Source organism: Lissotriton vulgaris, chromosome 1_1 (genome assembly GCF_964263255.1).
Source record: "Lissotriton vulgaris chromosome 1_1, aLisVul1.2, whole genome shotgun sequence".
In the NCBI taxonomy this organism is placed as follows: domain Eukaryota; kingdom Metazoa; phylum Chordata; class Amphibia; order Caudata; family Salamandridae; genus Lissotriton; species Lissotriton vulgaris.
Window position 1 is genome coordinate 292,235,915 of NC_141685.1, and position 17,538 is coordinate 292,253,452.

Below are 17,538 nucleotides of genomic sequence, written 5' to 3' on the forward strand. Positions count from 1 at the left end.
ACGGGAACAACAGAAAGCGAGCAGCATTTCTTCGATGTGCTTTTTTTAAAATGCGCCTTCATTTTGCACTAAAATATAGCATTTACATTTTCCGTAATTATGCATAATTTCAAGTAACTTTGCCAAAATATCACATAATTACACAAATGTAAATTAGACACATTTTGCACCCCCCTAATTCCCAGTGTGAAACCCAACACCTGCAGTTCCCCTTAAGGTTATTGCTATCATGGTGCATGTAATATTAGAATCATAATTAAAAATGAAAAAAATATTTAGTCAAGTGGCTGAATGGACAATCCATCGTTTGAAGAAATCGCACAGCACCTGACAATCAAGAGCCCTGGCAGACTGCAGCTTGCCTTCGTCCTTTCACTAGTTATGAGAAGAAACAGAAGGCGCTGAAAAGCAGTAGGACTCCTCGTGATTAAAGAAGTTCAGACATTTAATAGTGCTTTAGATGCACACTCGCTGCGCAATGTAGGTGCGAATGGAAGATACAGAGCCCGGTCACCCGAAATAAAGGACCAGCAGGCCACAAACAGGAGCATCACCACCCATTCATCTTGACTGCTTGTTTAGATTTGCACCATCACTTGAAAGACTTGGCTACAGGGTCACATTTCATTTTTCACCATGATTTTTGTTTAGATTTTGACCACCCCCCAGTAATTATTAGTGCACCCTGTGATTTTCAGCATCACTCACTCATCCTTAGATCACACCCATATTTCCACCATGAATACCAGTCAGCATAAGTTTCTCGCCTTTAACAGGGACCCAATGAAGGCTGCTGTGGCGCTGAAACTTGATGAAGGTGGTATTGACTATACTATAGTGCCAGTGGCGGCTGTCTGGGAACGGGGGTGGTGAGACAAGGGTGGAGAGGGGATGGATTAAAAAAAAACTTACCTTCTAGCTGCACCGCCGCACGCCGCCTCTCCCACCGCCGCACGCCTCTCCCACCGCCAAACGCCTCTCCTCTGTCTGCTGGAAGCATTGGAAGCATTTAGACTTCCAGACTCAAACCCAGCCAATCAAGACGCTGCACGAGCAGCATCATGATTGGTCTGAGCATCCTGTTTGGAAGCTCAGGCAGTGCCTCGGAGTCAGGGAATGTCCTCCATGGGACTGTGCAACCCAGCACCTTGGAGAACATGACAAGTGCGCATGGTGGTTTGGCCGGCCCTAGATGGCCGGCCAAACCGTCATGTGCACTTACAGGAGTCCAAACCACTGCTCACCTGCTCTGGTGTCACAGATCCCAGCCCGACCCGACTCCCGCATAGAAAAATAAAAAGGTAATAAAGTCCGGTTACTCTAATTTTATTTTTTTGCACTGCTGAAATAGCAGTGGGGAGATGCTCCTTCACCTTCAATGGAGGAACCGCCCCGGTATAGGCCAGGGTTCCCAAAAGTCGGTCCTGGAGGGTTGGATCAAGCCAGATTATTAGCATATCCCCCTTTAGATAAATATTGTTATCCTAAAAACCTGGCATTGGCTCCGTCCCTCCAGGGCTGACTTTAGTAGTACCCTATAGGCAGTCAGGACTGCACGTTTTGGTTCTTCAGTGCAATCAGTAGGCACTGCATGAGTTACCTCATGGCTGACGTGGGAAACGTGCAGGCAGCTTCCGGGCAAAGCACGGGCCCATCCTTGCCAAGAAGGAGCAGGGCCACCCCCTTTTTGCCCAGGCCTTGGGCTCTTGCCTGTACCAGGAGTCGGCTGACAGGTACTGATCAGGAGCGGTTCCACCATGCAGTTGTAGCCAGAAGCTGGGCATACAGGTTACTGCGCCGCCCTGATTTATGTGAGGGTATTTTTTAGTTGTCTTTCACGTGCACCTTACACACTATAGCTCTGGTCCTGAAGAAGCGCCAACGATCCTTATGGCAATACAGGCGTGAAACATGTTGACCTATGTCGTTCTACCCCCGGGTATAGTATGCCATTGGGGCTAGATTTTAATCAGCAGTTGAGTCTGCTCTGGGTACACCAGTTTACCTTCGCTGCATGGTGACCCTAATTTTTTATATCACACTTGCACGTCTCTATATTACCCTCTATTGAACACGATAAACCCATCCCCCACACCCCACACACCCACATACATCAACCGGCAGTCCTGTAAAAAGATCTCCGATAAAAAGACCCTTCGGGGGACCCATAGGGAATTGCAGCGCCGGCCCTACGAGGAGCAACTGCCCGATGATGAAGCATGACACCTTTCGGGGTGTGTGAGGGCAACAGAGGACAACAATATGGTTTTCCTATCACTGGTGGGGGCTGTTACCTAGGATTTCTGTTCTTTTTCTTCTTTTCCCATTTTTTATATGGGTGACTTTTTGCACCCTCTTGCATGGGTGACTTTTGCACCTTGCATTAGGAACAGTGTCCCCTTTTTGGTATACATTTATAATTAAGGAGCATGGACACTGGACCTGAAAAAGCTCCTTGGTCCCCCTCTCTTTTGTTGAAGCTGTCTTGCCCCTACATCACTTGCAGCGAGTTGTCTGTGCTTGATGAATGCCACCTAGTCCATTATAATACTAACAATGAGCTCTGCAGATTATATTTGCTGTACATCTGCCAACGTGTCGGTGCCATGTGTGGTATCTTCAGCAGTCTCTGCTTTTTAGGCGGTACAAAAGGGGGTGGTGATGGACGGAGCATCTGAACGAATCAAACACTCACACCCAGTCAACAGATCTGGGTTTAATCCATCACCGTTCTTTAGCCCACTCTGCCACCCCAGTTCAGACATGGCCATATGCAAATCAGTCTGACCCTGTGCCTCATGGGAACAGTCCAGCCCGAACTGCCAAGCCATGCCTTCCCTGGACCGGTAACAAGCTTCCGAGGACCGGTTTCTGGTATTTGATGGATTAAACCCAGATCTGTTGACTGGGTGTGAGTGTTTGATTGGTTCAGATGCTCCGTCCATCACCACCCCCTTTTGTACCGCTTTGTTTGCCATAAGTTGGCAGGGTATGCTCAGACGTGAGTCCCTTCCTCACTTTGCCACTGTATTCAAGCAAGCCGGGCTGAGGACGGCTGAAATGCCAGAAACCGGTCCTTGGAAGCTTGTTTCCGGTCCAGGGAAGGCATGGCTTGGCAGTTCGGGCTGGACTTTCCCCATGAGGCACAGGGTCAGACTGATTTGCCTATGGCCATGTCTGAACTGGGGTGGCAGAGTGGGCTTAAGAACAGTGATGGATTAAACCCAGATCTGTTGACTGGGTGTGAGTGTTTAATTGGTTCAGATGCTCCGTCCATCACCACCCCCTTTTGTATCGCTCTGCTTTTTAGGCAGCAGCACTGTGGATGCTGGGCCTCTTAAACACATCTTCACAATGTCAAAACCAACAATGCAGGCCACGTATTGCAACATGATTTTGGCTAAAAAGGCAGGACTAACTGAAGGTGTCAGATATACACAGGCATCCTTGCCAGAGGTGTCTGGCAGAGGTCCAGCCATTAGTCTACATGACATCTGTGCCAGTTGATCGTGGCTTCGCCGACACTATGCTGCCCCACCAGCAGCACAGTTGCCAGTTCTCCAAGACACCCTCCTCGTGGCCTGCGAATAAAACTCCCAGAAGCAGTAATGCCCTTTGAGCAGCAGCCACAATTGTACAGCGCATTGAGGCTGCCCGTGACCGCCTGCAGCACATCAGGCTTTTCTGCGCTATCCTAACTCATCTAGATGAACATGGTGACTCTCCTTGAGTGATCACCACTCGCTACCACCCCCCATATTCAGGTGCACATGCCAGTGTCGCAGCGCTGCACCCGGAAGTGCCAGGATGTGATGACGTAACCAGGCACCACAACCCAGCACGCACCATGTTCTCATGCATGCCAGTGCATGGCAGGTCACTCCGAACGCAAGCCACATACCAGCCTCAGGTGTCCAGCACAACGTCAGATTTGTACAGTTCTATGGTGACATGGGAGTAGGTATTACTGGTGCAGCAGGCGTAGCTGGCATTGGTGCAGCAGGCGTAGCTGCCATTAGTGAAGCAGGCATAGCTGCCATAGGCTCAGCAGGAGTAGCTTCCATTGGTGCAGCAGGCGTAGTTGCCATTGGTGCAGCAGGCATAGCTGCTATTGCTGCAACAGGTCTAGCTACCATTAGTGCAATGGGCAGAGCTACCATTGGTGCAGCAGATGGATCTACCATTGGCTCAGCAGGTGTAGTTGCCATTGGTTCAGCAGGCATAGTTGCCATTGGTTCAGCAGGCACATCTGCCATTGATGCAGCAGGCATAGCTGCCATTGCTGCAACAGGTGTAGCTACCACTACACAGGAGCATCTTATATATCAGACGTCCCTTATAAAGACCACCTATTACACCCATTTCAGTGCTCAGGGTAAGAGAGGTGAGAAAGTAGTGCGACTAGGAGAAGTGTGAGTGGGCCTGCTGGGGAGAATGTTAGGCCTGGAAGAGATTGACATCAACCCTACAGAATGGTAACCGCTATGCATCTGCCAAGAGAGTCTGAAGATGCTGCCTAGGCTATGCGCCTTCTACGAGAGTCTGTAGGTCCTGATTTAGGCTACGTGTCTGCTATGAGAGTCTGACGTTCCAGCCTATTCCTATGCTGTGCGTCTGCTATGAGAGTCAGAAGTTGCTGCCTATGCCTATGCGACTGCTATGAGAGTCTGAAGCTCCTGTCTAGGCTATGCGTCTGCTGTGAGAGTCTGAAGTGGCTGCCAAGACTACTGCAATGAGAGTTTGAAGTTGCTGCCTATTCCTATGCTGTGCATCTGCTAGTAGTCTGAGGTTCCTGCCTCTGCCTATACGACTGCTTCGAGAGTCTGAAGTTCCTGCCTATACCAATGCTATGCGACTGCTATTAGAGTCTGAAATTTCTGCCTATGCTATGCGTCTGCTGAGAAAGTCAAAAGGTCCTGCCTATACTATGCATGTACTACAAGAGCCTGAAGTTCTAGCCTATGCTATGCGTCTGCTATGAGAGTCTGAAGTTCCTGCCTATGCCTATGCTATGCGTCTGCTATGAAAGTCTAAAGTTCCTGTGTATACTATGCATCTGCTATGAGAGCCTGAAGTTCCAGCTTATGCAATGCATCTGCTATTAGTGTGTGAAGTTCCTGCCTATGTCTATAGATTATACAAGTGCAGGCTAGATAATGCTCGGTGCCAGAGTGCACCTCATACCTCATTGGGGCTGAATGCCATAAATGCCGATGCAAGTTCCTCCATATGCGCAAGGAGAGGCATGGCTTTCTCCTCATCACTTGTGCCGCATGACATCAAATCACTCATGAAATTAGTCATAAAGCCTATAGATTATAATGGGATCCTTTTGTCTGAAGGATTTTCAGACTGAAAGAGGGAAACGGGTATACTGATTTAAATGGAATATCTTTGTGTAGATAATTTACTTTGAGGTGTAAAACTCTGACCTGCATGTTGCTATCATGTTATTTATTTCTTAAACCTGGCGTGTTGGATATATTAATGCAGCTACTAAAACCACAATTGTAAACTAAATGGAAGGAAGAAACCTGGTGCCATATTCTTCATCGCACCGGCCCTGGAAGCACTTGCAGTCGTCTGTTAAGGCTCGTGAGGAATCAGCCCATTGTTGGCGCCTCAACCACTCCACGGGGAGATTGATCTCCGTGGCATACCTGCCTGAAACCCAACCCTGCCAGAAACGTAATCACCGTTTAAGCTGCCCGTTTAAATTGGGACCATCCGGTTCCTCGCAGATAACGACTGCCCCCTACTCCCTGCCACCGGCCGGCACCCACTGTGTGCGCCTCGCCCAATGCGGCTATCATAGCTAGGAATGATTAGGCTTTACTCAGTCCTGATGATGATCCCTGTAACTATGTAATGGGATCGAAACGCCGTCGACAACTTCTACACCATATACTCTGTTGTGTATCTGTTACTATATTTCAAGTAATGGTGTAAATGTGAATTCTGTTATTGCTATATGCACAGAAAACAATAGCTTTTGCCTAAAAACCTTTCTCTACCTTCTATCCACTCCGCTAACCATGACAATTTGTAAACGTCTGGGTGTGCCCATCTCCAAGAAATTGTTGAAGGTATCTCCTAATATTGTGTTTCTAAATTAAATATTAGACCTCTGCCCGGCTGGGCAAGTCAATTTACAATATAGTTTCCATTGTGTCTATATTTACCTTTTGACTATATCCCTCCTTGCATAGGACCGCTGTTGTCTTTACTCATATTCTTCATCCAGGGCACATGTAATTCTACCTGACTGAAGTGGTAGAGAGAAGGTTGCCCTGGCTCATGTGGAAGATTATTTTGGGTTAAGGTTCTGCAGCTTTGGCCTGCGGACTAAGCACATAAAAAGCTGACTCTTGTTTGATATGCACCAGAGGGCACTGAGAAGTTGTCACATAAAGTTTGGCAATCAATCCCAAAAAGCTGCTGTTCTGACATGAACCTCCAGTGCTGAGGTGTGGGGTTTTGCCAACAGTTGACCTTTGGTTGATATTGGAAATCAATATCTTTATGTCAATAGTAACTACTGCTTGTCTCATCCCGTACGAGAGGTGTAAAGAAAACTGCAGCTGCAAAGCCTGCTACTTGGTGGAAGTGAATGTGGGCACTTTCTCTCTAGATGGCTGTGCAGAGGAAAAAAGAGATCACCCAAAAAGAAACAAATATATATTCGGCATTACACCATAGTATTGTGCGCCTATCATAACGTCAAACAGAAATAATGGCTCCTGGAAAGTGTTGAGTGACAAAATGACACCAGCAGTGATGAGCCAGGGGAAACAAAGCTGCCAAAGAATGTATGCAAGGAAGTAAAATAATATCCTGAATACTGTGCCAGGAGAAATAATAAAAACCAACAAGCATTGGCAAATCCAATACTTATGCAATAGCTATTGGCAAAGCAAATGTGTTTTAGTCAGCTTGTACACCAGCGTGGCTGCTGTTTAGTATGGCTAGAAGTTAGTTACTGAACAGGTGCAGCACTGGCCTAAGTGGGACAAGCTTCACTCACAGTAAATAGGTGCAGCACAGGGGTCTTACCAGGTTGTACACCCGCATGGTTGCTATTCAGCATGGCTAAGAGTTAGTTACAGAACAAGTGCAGCACTGGCCACAGTGGGACAAGCTTCACTCACAGAAATAAGTGCAGCACAGGGGTCTAGTTTCTTGGAGAGCGGCACAAGAGCCAGGCAAACACTTCCTTTCTAAAGTTACTTTATCTAAGTACTGGCAGAAGCAGGACAAGCTTCCCTCGCAGTGACCAGGAGCAGCACGGGGGTACCTGGAGAGGGATAGGCAAGGATGGCAAACGCCTCTCTAAAGCTACTTCATCTGCTTCTGACCAGAGCTGGAGCTTTAACTATTTGGACTCAAGTCTCTGGGTTGTGATTTATTCTGAAGCCACTAAACACTTTGCCAAATACAACACACTTTTGCTGTTTTTGAGAGCTTCTTCTTGTGCATACGAAGACTGACTGGTGTGACATGGGCCCACAGGCTTTAAAAGGAGCGGACACCAGGCAGCTGGAAGTTGAAGCAGGTCACCTGACTGAAGTGGTAGAGAGAAGGTTGCCCTGGCTCAGGTGGTAGAGAGAAGGTTGCCCTGGCTCATGTGGTAGAAAGAAGGTTGCCCTGGTTCAGGTGGTAGAGAGAAGGGTGCCCTGGCTCAGATGGTCGAGAGAAGGTTGCCCTGGCTCAAGTGGTAGAAATAAGGTTGCCCTGGCTCAGATGGTCGAGCGAAGGTTACCCTGGCTCAGGTGGTAGAGAGAAGGTTGCCCTGGCTCAAGAGGTAGAAAGAAGGTTTCCCTGGCTCAGATGGTAGAGAGAAGGTTGCCCTGGCTCAAGTGGTAGAAAGAAGGTTGCCCAGGCTCAGGTGGTAGAGAGAAGGTTGCCCTGGCTCAGGTGGTAGAGAGAAGGTTGCCCTGGCTCAAGTGGTAGAAATAAGGTTGCCCTGGCTCAGATGGTAGAAAGAAGGTTGCCCTGGCTAAGATGGTAGAGAGAAGGTTGCCCTGGCTCAAGTGGTAGAAAGAAGGTTGCCCAGGCTCAGATGATAGAGAGAAGGTTGCCCTGGCTCAAGTGGTAGAAAGAAGGTTGCCCAGGCTCAGATGATAGAGAGAAGGTTGCCCTGGCTCAAGAGGTAGAAAGAAGGTTTCCCTGGCTCAGATGGTAGAGAGAAGGTTGCCCTGGCCCAAGTGGTAGAAAGAAGGTTGCCCAGGCTCAGGTGGTAGAGAGAAGGTTGCCCTGGCTCAGGTGGTAGAAATAAGGTTGCCCTGGCTCAGATGGTAGAAAGAAGGTTGCCCTGGCTAAGATGGTAGAGAGAAGGTTGCCCTGGCTCAAGTGGTAGAAAGAAGGTTGCCCTGGCTCAGATGGTAGAGAGAAGGTTGCCCTGGCTCAAGTGGTAGAAAGAAGGTTACCCTTGCTCAGATGGTAGAGAGAGGTTGCCCTGGGCTCAAGTGGTAGAAAGAAGGTTGCCCAGGCTCAGATGGTAGAGAGAAGGTTGCCCTGGCTCAAGTGGTAGAAAGAAGGTTGCCCTGGCTCATTGGTAGAAAGAAGGTTGCCCTGGCTGATTGGTTGAAAGAAGGTTGCCCTGGCTCAAGTGGTAGAAATAAGGATTCTCTGGCTCAAGTGGTAGAAAGAAGGTTGCCCTGGCTCAGATGGTAGAGAGAAGGTTGCCCTGGCTCAAGTGGTAGAAAGAAGGTTACCCTGGCTCAGATGGTAGAGAGAGGTTGCCCTGGCTCAAGTGGTAGAAAGAAGGTTGCCCTGGCTCATTGGTAGAAAGAAGGTTGCCCTGGCTCAAGTGGTAGAAAGAAGGTTCCCCTGGCTCATTGGTAGAAAGAAGGTTGCCCTGGCTCATTGGTAGAAAGAAGGTTGCCCTGGCTCAAGTGGTAGAAATAAGGATTCTCTGGCTCAAGTGGTAGAAAGAAGGTTGCCCTGGCTCAGATGGTAGAGAGAAGGTTGCCCTGGCTCAAGTGGTAGAAAGAAGGTTGCCCTGGCTCAGATGGTAGAGAGAAGGTTGCCCTGGCTCAAGTGGTAGAAAGAAGGTTGCCCAGGCTCAGATGGTAGAGAGAAGGTTGCCCTGGCTCAAGTGGTAGAAAGAAGGTTGCCCTGGCTCATTGGTAGAAAGAAGGTTGCCCTGGCTCATTGGTAGAAAGAAGGTTGCCCTGGCTCAAGTGGTAGAAATAAGGATTCTCTGGCTCAAGTGGTAGAAAGAAGGTTGCCCTGGCTCAGATGGTAGAGAGAAGGTTGCCCTGGCTCAAGTGGTAGAAAGAAGGTTACCCTGGCTCAGATGGTAGAGAGAGGTTGCCCTGGCTCAAGTGGTAGAAAGAAGGTTGCCCAGGCTCAGATGGTAGAGAGAAGGTTGCCCTGGCTCAAGTGGTAGAAAGAAGGTTGCCCTGGCTCATTGGTAGAAAGAAGGTTGCCCTGGCTCATTGGTAGAAAGAAGGTTGCCCTGGCTCAAGTGGTAGAAATAAGGATTCTCTGGCTCAAGTGGTAGAAAGAAGGTTACCCTGGCTCAGATGGTAGAGAGAAGGTTGCCCTGGCTCAAGTGGTAGAAAGAAGGTTACCCTGGCTCAGATGGTAGAGAGAGGTTACCCTGGCTCAAGTGGTAGAAAGAAGGTTGCCCAGGCTCAGATGGTAGAGAGAAGGTTGCCCTGGCTCAAGTGGTAGAAAGAAGGTTGCACTGGCTCATGTGGTAGAAAGAAGGTTACCCTGGCTCAGATGGTAGAGAGAGGTTACCCTGGCTCAAGTGGTAGAAAGAAGGTTGCCCAGGCTCAGATGGTAGAGAGAAGGTTGCCCTGGCTCAGATGGTAGAGAGAAGGTTGCCCTGGCTCAAGTGGTAGAAAGAAGGTTGCCCTGGATCATTGGTAGAAAGAAGGTTGCCCTGGCTCAAGTGGTAGAAAGAAGGTTGCCCAGGCTCAGATGGTAGAGAGAAGGTTGCCCTGGCTCAAGTGGTAGAAAGAAGGTTGCACTGGCTCATGTGGTAGAAAGAAGGTTGCCCTGGATCATTGGTAGAAAGAAGGTTGCCCTGGCTCAAGTGGTAGAAAGAAGGTTGCCCTGGCTCATGTGGTAGAAAGAAGGTTGCCCTGGCTCATTGGTAGAAAGAAGGTTTCCCTGGCTCATTGGAAGAAAGCAGGTTGCCCTGGCTCATGTGGTAGAAAGAAGGTTGCCTTGGCTCATGGGTAGAAAGAAGGTTGCCCTGGCTCATTGGTAGAAAGAAGGTTGCCCTGGCTCGTGAGGTTGGGTGGAAGGATGGAGAGTCCCATGGCTTGAGGAAGAGAAGATGCAAAGCCCTGGCACATGGTAGCGAAGGACGGTTGCACCATATGTCATTGTACAAAAGGAGGTGTGCCCAGGTCTGTTAGTGAGTCCTGGCCAAGGGTAAGAGAGGTGTTCTGGTTCATGGAGGCAGAGATGCCCTGGATTGGGAGAGGAAGGTATTCTGCGGGACACCCAAGTGTCAATCCTTCCACCTGCAAGGACACATCCGCTGGAGTTTCAGGGCTGGACCCTCTATGGTGGAGCTCAGACTAACTCTGAAAAACGACATGCTGTTGCTGGAGATCAGGTATGGTCAGCATCCTCTCAGCCTTCCACCAGACTGTGTAAATATACCAATATTAATCCTAACCCTACATGTTACTCTTATGTTATGCGTTCATGCTGTTAAAAAACACACACCAATGCTTTGTTCCTCAACGATTGACATCATGTTAGTTTAAGTCAACCACATACTGCTGCTAATGCCCTATGTGCTGACAAGAAAGCCCTATTGTACATGTGCGATTGAAATGTTTTTCTGTTGCAACAATAAAATAATAATAGTAATTAAGGAATAAAGCAAGGGATAACACAACTTGTGAAGAAGGTGTTTTATGACACGTTGGAGAGTGAGCTGGGTACCGTGAAGCATGTGACAGAAAGGCGTGTTTCATGTGGCAGGAAAACCTGCCATGGTCTGGGAAGAAGTAGTATTTGCTCAAGGGGAAAAAAGAGGGCGGATGCTCTTGTTCACGGAAGTTATTGATCTGTGGGAGAGGAAGTCCTAAAAACGAGAAGGCGAAGGCTCCTAATAGAATCACTGGAGTGCAAAGCCTGCTTTTGCTTGAATGAGGCTCTGGCAGTACTTAATTTGAGCCGGTGGTGGCAGGTGGGGGGCCACTGGCACTCATTTTTTGGGGGCGTGCGTATATTTTTCATAATCAGACTTTGATCCAGAGCAAGACACAGAAAAACACAAAAAAGAGAAAAGGAGGAGGTAAAGAATAACAAAGAAAAAAAAGCAGGGGTGAAAAATAACCTTAAAGAGCGAAATAAAGAGGCAGTGAGTGTCTGGTGGTGGATGACTGAGGCATGAGGTGGAATCAAGACTATGCAGCCTTGGTAGTCTGCACCCGCGGCCTTTGATAGCGCCGGAAGTGGACTGCTCAGCCACTACTCAGCAAAACTATGGGGACCGGCAACAGGGCTTTAAGTGGGATGAAAAACCAGTGGGGTCTCTCAAAGGGGGGTGGCTGATGTAATTAAGAGCGTGGCTTTAAAATACTGCCTGACTGGTATTTTGCTGTTTCTGTCATTGCATCCAGATATATGATACAACAAGTTAGATTATAGCTACAATAAGTCAGGACTATTGGCTTTGTCAATGGTTGTTAGTTATGTAAGATAAATAAGCAGCAACTATGGCTTTGTTTAATATCATTTAAAACATGCGTCAGTTCTGAAATGATGAGGCTGTGAAAGAACTACAACGAGTCTCTTTGAAGCTACATCAAAGGCAGTGAAGGGAGGTATTGCTGCAGAGTTGAGATTTTTTTTTTTTTATCCTCGAGGGTGAGGGCAAAAATGGAGAGCCTGATAGGGACCCGTCTCAGCACCTGCTTTTAAGAACTGCCGGTGCTAAGCACCGGCAGGACTTGACCCACTTAAATCCCTGCCCAGCACAAATTATTTTATAAATTAAGCACAGGGCTCAGGCTATGCAAAGATGAAAGTATCGGGGGAGATATCGGGCGAGGCTCAAGGGACTTTAGTCCAATGGTGGCTGCCTCTGAATGGGGGTGGTGTGACAGGGTTTGGGGGTTGTGGGGTGGGGGTAGTGGTGAAAAAATAAAATAAATAAATGTACCTTCTTCGCCGCTGCAGGCACACGCCTCTGCTCTGTCTGCTGGCAGCACCGGAAGTACCCAGGCTTATGGACTCTCCCAGTCAATCACAACGCTGTCTGAGCGGCCTATTTGGCCACTCAGGCAGTTCGCCACGGGGTTGTGCAACACAGCCAAATGGAGAACATGCTGTGTGCACAAGGCGATTTGGCTGGCCCTAAAGGGCTCATCAAGCTGTGATGCGCAAGTAGTGAGTGGGTGCAAACCGCTCCTTCTCCCTCTGAGGCAAGTCAGCCCGCCCCACCTGACCTGGCTGGAGCAAAGAAAAATAAAATGATAACTTCTTGTTATCCGCTTAACCGCGGCGGCAATTCTGCCGCGGTGCGACGGTTTAGTAGAGTGGGCGGGGCCGCGTCAGCCAACGGACGTGCGCAGCACTTTGAAGGTAGTGCGCGCTGTGGCGCTGGTCGACAGAAGCACTCAAGGAGTTATTATCATTTTCTTTTTCTTTTGCACTGCTCAAGTAACAGTGGGTCAGCACTCCTCCCCCTTAGCAGAGGAGCCACCACTGCATTAGTCCAAAGCATAAGGGAGGCTCTGTAAGTGGGAGAGAATGGGCCAGGCTTATGGAAGAGAAATGCTGTAAAAGTGTGAGAAAGAGCAGGCTTCATGGTAGAGCAAAGCCAAGTTTCCTGGAAGGAGGCTGAGCTGGTTAAACATAGAAAGCTTCCATAAGTAGTGTCTTGGTGAGCATGAAGCTCCAGATCACAGGAAGCGGAAGGGTTTGTCGAAGACATGGGGAGGGGCACCTACAACGACTGGCACCAGTGCAGGGCTCAGGAGGTGTAGAGGTGCAGGCCTGCATTCAGAGCAGCCCTCTCGGCTCTGCAGAACGAGGGCACCCAGTCCATGCATCACAGAATTACATTCTATTAAAAGTGGCTTTGCCTTCCCATCATCCCTCCTACCGGAAGCCTGGAAGCATTCCACAATCTGTCTGTGGAAAGACCAGTGAGTGGAAATTGCCTCTTGGGTCCTCTGATTTGGCAGCGGCTACCAACACATTCACTTTCTGGCCAACTCCCTCTTCTCCCTGGGTCTCCAGAGCTGGAGGCACTACTACAGTAGCACTGATGAGCTAGAGACTGCGAGAGATGTGTGGTAGTGTTGGGACACGCAGCATTGATCACTCCCTGCTGAACTTCCATTACTTTGTGAAGTATTATGACTGTAGTGTAGCCTTAGGCCTGAAACGAGGCCATCTGGAGTGGTGCTGAGGTGTCAGAAATGATCAACAGAGGTGCTAAAAAGTTAGTTCGACGTCTATACATGAACAGCCCTTCCTAGTCCCGAGGCCCAGGGGCTGGTAGAACGCGCCGAAACGCTTTACGCGTCTGCTAGTCATGCCATCTGTCATGTCCTCTGTGTGACATAGCTAGAAGAAATGGGGCTGCAGCAGTAAAAGGATGGGAGGAGGTTGTGACAGGAGAGCCCACACCAGGAGTACAGTAAGAAGACAGAAAATGCAGAAAATAGGCATGGCGAAGGTTGAGATCCCCATGAGAACGAGACTCTGAAACGGGGTGAAACACATTGACAAGCCTATTAAAAATGTTCTTGATAGATCTGAACCTCTCACTGGCAGAATCCCAGCTATCCCTCGTGGCTGAACTAATATTTGCAAATAAAAACTCTGAACTGCCTTTCCATTAAAAAAAACAAGCATTGGCAGCTCAGCTTTTGGCTTTGCCAGTGCTTGCTTAGATTTGTTATTGTTTTTGCCAAACGTTTTTGTTGTGGAAGCTAGTTTACCCACATTCATATAAAAAAATTACTAAGAGCAGCAATATTTTCTCAAAGCACACATTGCCATAGTAGCCCCTGGCCTCGATTCTGTGTGGATGTAATCCTTGTGAAAGGGCAGAATCCTGTCAGAGAGAAGTTAGCCAACGGCTGAAATGGGGGAACCACTGCCCCATGTTGAATGCTGTAGTGAACAGAATCAAGGTATAAAAGACACAACAACAAACCAATGGCTGAAGAGGGTTGGCTAAAAGTACAGATAACTAAGTACATATATATATATATATATATATATATATATATATATATATATATATATATATATATATATAAAACAACACGATGCAACTCGATCTTGTCGCAAAAATGGTCAGCACGCTGGTATCCAGTTTTCAGATTTTTTTATTGCAAACCCCCCTCGCCCAGACAGACGCGTTTCGCTCTACTAGCTTCGTATATATATATATATATATTTATTTCAGAAATCTCAAAAGCAAGTCAACATCTAAAAAACCGAGAGATGTGACTGAACTTGTAATAAAGTACTGACACAATCTCTGAACACTAATATCAAACCCATTCTAGACAGAGGTCAGAGCGGTTCAAATGCTGACCAGGTAATATTCATGGCACTCAAATATGCTAGACACCTTAGGCAGACAAGAGCTTTCTATTCCTACCTCCAGTCTCGCCTTGTACCAGCCATGCCAGTCCAAACCCCACTATTTTAGACCATTTAAGAAATACTTCCAGCTGGCCCCACCACAGTGCCAAACTTCACTCCAGCTGGTCCTACCATGATACCAAACTCCACTCCAGCTGGTCCTACCATGATACCAAACTCCACTCCAGCTGGTCCTACGGCTGTGCCAACCTCCACTCCAGCTGTTCCTACCACAGTGCCAACCTCCACTTCTACCCCAACTAATCAATTATGGAACTGGCAAAAAAAGCTTTTCGTTGAGATCTGGTGGATGAGTTTCTGGTGGCACCAGGAACCTGTCAAGTGTTATATGAAAGATGGAGATAGCGGCTTGTCTCTAAAGGTAGTTGCTCTGGTTCCACTGGAAGTAGAGATCTGGAAACGAGGAATGTGAAAGTCATGCTGGATTGATCAGATTTAGACAGAGTTTCTGAATGGCTTTGAAATATGGAGGTAAGCTGTGCACAGAAGGGAGGTGGTTGACTCTGAAGACATGGAGCATCTTCCAAAATCATTTCAAGAGTAAATCATCTCCTAGTGATCCTGGTTTCCAGCACATCCAAGAAGCAATAAGGCACAGCTGTGAATGTGTTTTCAAAGGCCTGTGCTGGTGAAAACATCTATTAGGCAAATTGCACTGTGCCAGAAAGATTCAAGGGAGGGCTTCCCTTTAATGTTCGCATTCACGACTCAGGTGCCTTGCACTAGTATTGAAACGTGCTTTTACAGCGTGACACAAGTCAAGCAGCAAGGGAGTGCTGAAGACACAATTTAAGAGTAGGGTTTGTTTTAAGTGTTGTGTACTTTTAAAGGGATAGAGGAGATGGGTTTCGTTGTTGGATCCTGAGACCAGAGTTCAAGTGTCCCCTAAAAATAAAAATGTGGTATCCCCTTTCAGAAGATCTAAGGAGTATTCTCTGGCTCTGGAGCACATGCAGCCCCAGTAAAGTGCAGCACACGCAAGCACATTTTAAGTCACTAATTTCCATGATGCACTTCCCACCTGAGCCCAATAAAAATGTGGAAATAAGACACTGTTCTTTGTATTAAAACCTGAACAGTCCTACTGCTTAGGTGGTCCTACCTTGTGAAACCATGGTGAAGTTCTTTTGCTGCAGTTTCTGAGAGGCTACGTTTCATATGCCCACATGCATCAAGGTAAATTGTATTCGCAAACGGTGCGAATCGCAAAATTCGGCCATTTGCGAATGCAATTTCCTTTTTTGGGATGCCTCATGTTTTTTTATATTTTCGCAATTTAAGGAATCGCAATTATGTTGCGATTACTTAAATTGCGATTGCATTTAAGAAATCCCAATTTGCGATTTCTTAAATGCAATGCACCACACTTGCGAATTCGCAAATAGGGAGAGGTAAATTACCATGAAGTTCATCTTCATGGTAATTTGCGAAAACCTTGAAAAATGCACAAAAGTGCATTTTTCAAAGTTTCATTTTACACACACACATGCCCTTGGGGCGTGTGTGTGTGAAAAATTTTCTTAAAGTTAAGTTTCAGGGGTGCAAAGGACCTCCCCTGCGCCCTTGAAATAGCATTCTCATTTTGCGATTCCTTAATTGCGAATCGCAAAATGAGAATGGCTTCACATTCATTCCTATGGGCCTCTAGGCCCATAGGAATCAATAGGAAGGGATTCCTTAATTGCAATTCGCAAATTGTGAATCGCAATTAAGGAAAATTAAGAAATCGCAAAAAAATTGCGATTTCTTGATGCATTGCCGTTTGCGAATTCTTAATTGCGATTGATTAATTTTCGCAATTAAGAATTCGCAAACGGCAACATTGATGCAAGTGGCCGTAAGAGACTAGCAGACTATTTTGGATCATCAAAAATGCCTTGTCTGCTTCCATGATCTCCAGTCGGTGATAGCGTCCCTGCAGTGCTTTGTTGTGGATGTAGTTTTAGGGTCTGCACTATGCTCACTTTGAATGTCGACTTAAGAACCGGTGTATAAGCATGGGATTTTTATTATTAATGAGTAACGATGGTCATGCATATTTTTCTTTTTATGCTTTTAGGAAGAATGTAGATTCTAAGGTTGTACCTCATATTTCTAATTTCCTTTTCCTCTTCAACATCTCAGTTTGTCCTATTTCTATCATAAATTTGACAAACATAGATTGCTTATTCTATGTTGATCTCTTGGACTTCCTTCCTTGTGATCAAACATGCTTTCAATTGTTAGTTAGCACAATTGGTGTTTACCCTTCTTATAAATACAAGGTCTTTCGTTTACAATACAGGTTGGAACTAGTAGGTATTCCCAGTACATGGATCTTGTTTATCTCGAAGTAAAAGCAACTGGTTTAAAAGAGGTCAAGAACTTTAGGGAAATCAATGTGAGGAATTTTGTTTTAAAAACAGTTAAAATGAATAAATCGCATAAATCTCTCCACCTATAAAAAAAAAAGACCACCTTCTAATGTGCAGGGTGAATATTGAATACTTATCAAACAAAATAGTTGCCATTTATATAGGCTGCTAATTAAGTTTAAAAAGAACATGGATGCCATTTTCGTTAACTTTTTATCAAGTCTTTACTTCACAGTTCTGTTACCTAAAATGTTCCTGAGACTGTCATGCTTGTTCTATGTTCTGCATTGGTTTTACTTTGCGAGATAATGTGCTTTGATGGGTCTGCTCCACAAATTCTGCAGATGGAAACAAAGAGGGCTTTTAGCGGCAGATGAATCCCTGCACTTGTCACAGCCCCGGGAAGCTCCTCTCTCACATCCCTTGTAATCTATTGGGACAGCTTCACGTAAAACACTGAAGTGATGGCTGACACTGTGACCTTTTGTGTCTGTGGAGCTTGCTAGTCTCCACACAGACTGCAAAGCTTCCCCTTACTACACCTGCCACAATCTACACCCACCCTCCCTAGACTGCAGAACCC

General features: G+C 46.9%; 1 protein-coding gene across 1 annotated transcript in view; it reads right to left on the reverse strand.

Moving 5' to 3' along the window:
• B4GALT2 (beta-1,4-galactosyltransferase 2) overlaps positions 1-17,538 on the reverse strand; it is an 875,541-nt gene that overhangs the window by 70,358 nt on the left and 787,645 nt on the right. The window lies entirely within an intron of this gene.